Genomic DNA, 6000 nt, shown 5'->3' on the forward strand with positions numbered 1-6000 from the left:
ACGAGGGTGTGGAACAACAGGGACTCACGTACTGCTTGTAGGAGTGCAAACTGGTACAATCACTTGGAAAAACTAAAGCTGAACAGGCACGTAAGCTCAGAACCCAGCATTTCCAATCCTAGGGGTACACCTCAAAAACGTGTTTACCAAAAAGCTATATGACTGTTCCTAGCAACATTATCCATTGTTGCCCCAAACTGGAAATAACCCAAAAGTCCATTTACAGTTGAAAGGGTATGTTTCGGTATAGTCACAAGTCAAAATACTGCAAGTCAGAAAGGAGGAACTACCAACAAGAGCGTGCATTTCAATCCATATCTCTGAAGGAAATATAATTGGAAATGTAACGATGGGAGGTAAAGAGTATTCTAGTCAGAGGAAACTGCATCTGAAATCAACATAATTGAGAGTTAAGCTCCTGTATCAGGGTTCCTCTGCTCTTCTTTGGTTGTTATGAAGAAAAAACTGTAGAACTGGGCTCAGAGAACACCCGGCTGCAGGAGCCAGTGAACGGCCCCTTGGGGCCTCAAGAGAAATCCACTTCGGCAGTGTCCGTTCAGGCAAGATTGAGGTTCTGAGGGAAGAGAGAACCTGCTTGGCCATGGAGGGTGAGGGGCCTTGAACAACAGTCACGCTGAGACAGATACCCAAAGCAGAAGAAGGAATAGATACTGGGCTTTTAACGAAAGGGCAAATGGATGCTGAGCTGGTAAAAGCAACAGATGTCCTGTGTAGTTATAAACCATCACGTGGTGAAGCTTAAAAAAAAAAAAAAGACCCAAGCCACTCCCCGTGTGTGAGTGAAATAGTTCATTAAATTATTACGATTCTCACCCACAAGTTCTTCCCTCGGTAATTTTGGTAAGTTTAAGATTTAGCACACTCTGAATCTAAATTAAATCTATCCATGTATATAACATTTAACTTTAGATATATGACTTCATCCTGGTCTTTTTTCTCAAATCTAAATCTTCCTGGATTAGTTACTTCACTGTGATTATTTGTGATAACTACGGGACATAGGCATCCAGTGATCTGAGTCCTTGAGCACCTGCCAGAGCAACCCAACCATTTGACGTGTAACTGCTCCATATAAACCACTGACCATATCAAGCTTTCAAATATATATTTCTGTTTATGGTTTCTGAAAACCCACAGTGAATACCAGCATCCACTTAAATTTCTTAAAGCGCAGTACAAAGTCTTCTCCTCCAGGATCCCACAACCTCTTGTGCATCCTTTATTAAAGCTCCTATTACATATAATAAGTAGGAATTCTTTTCTCTCGTTTTTTTAAATTGTTTACAATTTATTTTAGAGAGGGAAAGAGAGAGTGGGAGAGATGGGCAGAGGGGGAGAGGGAGAGAGAGGATCTCAAGCAGGTACCGTGCCCGGCACAGAGCCCAGCGTGGAGCTCGATCCTATGATCCTGGGATCATGACCTGAGCCAAAATCAAGACTTGGACGCTCAACCGACTCAGCCACCCAGGTGCCCGGGAATCCCTTTCTCTCTTAAGGCTAAGGAACAGTAACACTTAGATTTGCATCCCCAGCACCTAACAGTTCCTGACATACAGTATGTAGGTAGTAAACATTTGTTGTATTGAACGACACTAGAACGAACATTATGAGTCAGTGATGCAGTAACTCACTCATGTATAACTAATAAATTTTTCTTTGACTCTTAAGAGTCTTGCTCCTGTAAAATGCAGATACATTGCAAATACCTTCCAATTTTCTGAAAGACAGGACAGTATTGGGAGTAAATCATTTAAAAATATTGAGCCTAAATGTATCAGTCAGAGTCTAGGCAACAAAACAAGAAACAACACTAGGGTCACCTGGGTGGCTCAGTCAGTTAAGCGTCTGACTTCGGCTCAGGTCATGATCTCACGGTTCATGACTTCAATCCCCACGTCGGGCGCTGTGCTGACAGCTCAGAGCCTGGAGCCTGCTTCGGACTCTGTGTCTCCCTCTCTCTCTGCCCCTCCCCTGCTTGTGCTCTGCTTCTCTGTCTCTCTTAAAAATGAATAAACATTTTTAAAAAATAGAAAAAAAAAACACTAACCATTTTACTAGAGAATTAATACGTGGACTTGTTGGAGGATTGACAAAGCAGAAATAGGACACGAAGGGAACCAGGAACAACCGCTGCAGGAAGCAATTACTACCAATAAGGGCTGGAGGAACGAAAGGGGCCAGTTTGGGATCACTAGAACCTGGCGACTCAGAGGAGAAGACCCACAAGACTGGCGCTCTGACCTCTGTGGAGGGGCTGCTGCCTGGCTGCCACAGGCTCATCAGGAGCTCAGAGGAAGGGTCCCAGGAAGTTGGGGCTCCTACCTTGAGAAGAGGAGCTGCCGGGCTGATGCTGGTACCTCTGAAGGTGTGGAATAATTCGGGTTCTGGAAGGGGCAAAAGAAGTTGAAGCTAGGGAGATAAGGAAGAGCCAGAGAAATGGAAAGAAAGTTTTTTTTTTCATTTTCCACTCTCCATCCTCCTCCTTGTGTCTCCAGTTGGTCCAACCTTACTGGAATGGATTCTGAAAATATCGTTTGCAGAATTGCGGCCCCCGCATAACAGAACAGAATATATAGAAGGGTTACTTTGGAACCAAAAGACATTAAATAGGCAAATAATACATCTAGGGGCAATATTTGACCTAGACTGTTATGGAGGGAACACTTCACATATAATCCCCCAAAGAGGGACTAACATGCTATCTAAACAATGCAAATACCAAGAGTGTCACCTAATAAATTATATGTGTCACTTTCCCTTAACTAATTTTCTAGTATCTGTAAAGTTGGAATTATAGAGGCACCAAAAGGAGGTATAATTGCTTTATCTCCATTCTACTGTGGCCCTTTATCTAGGCAGTGCTTTTAGGAAGATTTAATAAAAAAGACTCATGTGATAGTTATCTGCAACTAATGCTAAGTGAATTCTCTCTTCTGCAAATTACTTTTTCCTTGTATTACCATATAATTCTCGGTATTTCTATATGGCTACGTTTTTTTTTTAATTTTTTTTCTCCGTTTTTATTTATTTTTGGGACAGAGAGAGACAGAGCATGAACGGGGGAGGGGCAGAGAGAGAGGGAGACACAGAATCGGAAACAGGCTCCGGGCTCTGAGCCATCAGCCCAGAGCCTGACGCGGGGCTCGAACTCACGGACCGCGAGAACGTGACCTGGCTGAAGTCGGACGCTTAACCGACTGCGCCACCCAGGCACCCCTATATGGCTACATTTTAACAAGCGCAACTTAGAACAGAAACTTTCAGTATCTGGTAAAGCAACAATAAATTAATATTCTTGACATATATCTTAAAATTAATAAAATGTCATCTAATCAATTACGATTAGCCAAAAGACACTAACATTCTACTTTTTCATTGTGGTTCCATAAATTCACATGGTTAGCTTAAACTCTTCCCAGCCTTTGAAAATGCATGTGGATTCTGGTTTCCAGTATTATAGCATATGCTTCTTTGAGAGAGGCTTCCAACATTCAATTTAATTCAACATATGCCTATCAATCACTTACTGTGGGTGTCGCACTGTACTTGGAGGGATACAAACATGAACAAAACAAAGTCCATGCTCTCAGTGGGCGCACAGTCTAATTTGAGATGGTCATAGGCAAAAGAGCTCTAACACCGGGCAGACTGGCAACATGGTGGAGAGAGATTGGTTCCAGCTGGAGGATCTGTTAAAGTTTTTGTGTAGGGGCGCCTGGGTGGCTCAGTTGGTTAAGTGTTTGACATTGGCTCAGATCATGATCTCGTAGTTCGTGAGTTTGAGCTCCACATCTGGCTCTCTGCTGTCAGCGCAGAGCCTGTTTCAGATCCTCATGTTCTCTCTCTCTCTCTCTCTCTCTCTCTCTCTCTCTCTCTCTTTCTCCCTCTCTTTGTCAAAAAATAAATCGGCATTTAAGACTTTTTGTATAATGTGGCATTTGACCTGGGTCTTAAAGATGGTTCCAATTTTCTTTTTGAGACAAGCTGAAGATTATTTGCCAATGCCATCTTATTAGTCTTCATATTTATCAAGCATACTGTAGTTCCCATTATTTTAAAAGTTAAATCTTATCTTCCCAACTTGAAACTGTGTGTGTGTGTGTGTGTGTGTTAGATTTACACATACACACTCTCCTTTATCAAACTCTCTACTTGATCTTGATAGTAATTGATCTACTTGATAGTAATGGTAGGAATCACTAAAACACAGAAAACGAAGACTTTTTTAAAAATTGTTGCCTTTTCTACACTTTTCCATATATAATTCTCCAAAATGCAAACACAGTAAAACCTTGGATTGTGAGTAACTTGTTCTGCAGGTGTTCTGCAAGACAGGCAAACATTTCTAACACATTTTAAATTGATAAACGAGTGATGTCTTGCCATACAAAATAATATGGGACGCCGAATGTCACGTGATCACAACTGAGCCAATGGGTCTCTCTCTGTGTCACTTGCTGCGGGATTGTGGGATGCTAGGTCTCAGGCCATGGTGTTTGTAGAAATCAGTGATTTTTCAGAATGTTGGAAGGTGCCTACAACAGCCATTAGTGTATTTTTGTCACTTCAAAGCACCTATGGACAGTCCTTTGCTTTTCCATCCAAGAGTAAGCTTAGGAATGCTTTGCTTCATTCTAGGTCAGCCTGCCTGCAGATATAGGTCCTTTCCTCTGCTGCCTTATTGCCAGTTACATTAAGTACAGAATATGACAGAGTTTATTAATAATTTACTGTAGTCAACATCCATGCAAGTGTATACAATGGCCCCCATGCAGAAAAAGATTCCATTGAGCCAATAGATAGCAGTGATTCCATTAGTTATAGTGAAAGGCACCCTACACAATAACCCTCCTCTCTCTTGTCTCCCTCACACCAGCCATGAAGGTTTTCAAAAGTAAGTGTGGGTTAATTTGTTTTTCTTTATATTTTGTATTTTCTTTATTATTTTGTATTGTATTACAGCACTGTATAGTTTTTATATGAATATCTTTGGATTGTGGAACAAATCATCTGGGCTTCCATTATTTCTTATGGGGAAACTCACTTTGATATGCTTTGGATTACAAGCATGTTTCCAGAACGAATTATGCTTGCAAACCAAGGTCTTACGGTTCTTTAAAATAATATCACACTTCACACTTGCTTTCATTAAGGCTTACTTACCATACTATATTCCAATTATTGATATTTCTATCTTCACCTCTAGAATTAACGCCTGAGAACAAGGACTGTACATTAATTCAACTTTGCATCTACAGTATGTTATAGGAAACAGTTACTCGATAAGTAATCAATTAATCTCCATTACTGTCATTCCATCATTATCATTGAGTACAAACAGCGACAAAGAATCTTTTTCCCATCCATTTATACCTGACTTGTGGGACTTTTGTTTGAAAGACCAGTGTTCCCAATTAGATTCACATGATGTACCTATTTTTATAATTTCTGAACATCCTTCTTCAGACTAAGTTAGGGACATGGAATAGCAGTGACTGACCAATGCACTAAAGCCCATTTCTAAGTGCCAGAAATGGCATTTTTATTCAACAAATTTTAGTTAGGTACCTGCTATGTACCAGAAAGCATATTTTTAGACTATTTCTGTCACACTTAGGCAAAATGAACCTGTGGCACTCATGGTAGACCAAAGATAAGAGTGACGTAGATTATAAAACAAAGGAATGGAATATAGAACAGTCCAGTTAGCAGGGTGGCTCCATGTCTGCCTTGCCCATAAGGACAGAATTTCAAGATAATTAAGTAATCCACAAAATGTTTTTTCTTTCTTTCTTTCGTTCTTTCTTTCTTTCTGTCTTTCTGTCTTTTTCTTTCTTTCTTTCTTTCTTTCTTTCTTTCTTTCTTTCTTTCTTTCTTTCTTTTTCTTCTTCTTCTTCTTCTTCTTCTTCTTCTTCTTCTTCTTTTTTTGACTGAGAAAATAACTTTATTTCTTTAGGGGTGTGGGGTAGATGTCAAGTT

This window comes from Lynx rufus, unplaced genomic scaffold, assembly GCF_022079265.1.
Source record: "Lynx rufus isolate CCGP_SWC_20201006 ecotype Redwood Valley unplaced genomic scaffold, mLynRuf1.p SCAF_17, whole genome shotgun sequence".
NCBI lineage: Eukaryota > Metazoa > Chordata > Mammalia > Carnivora > Felidae > Lynx > Lynx rufus.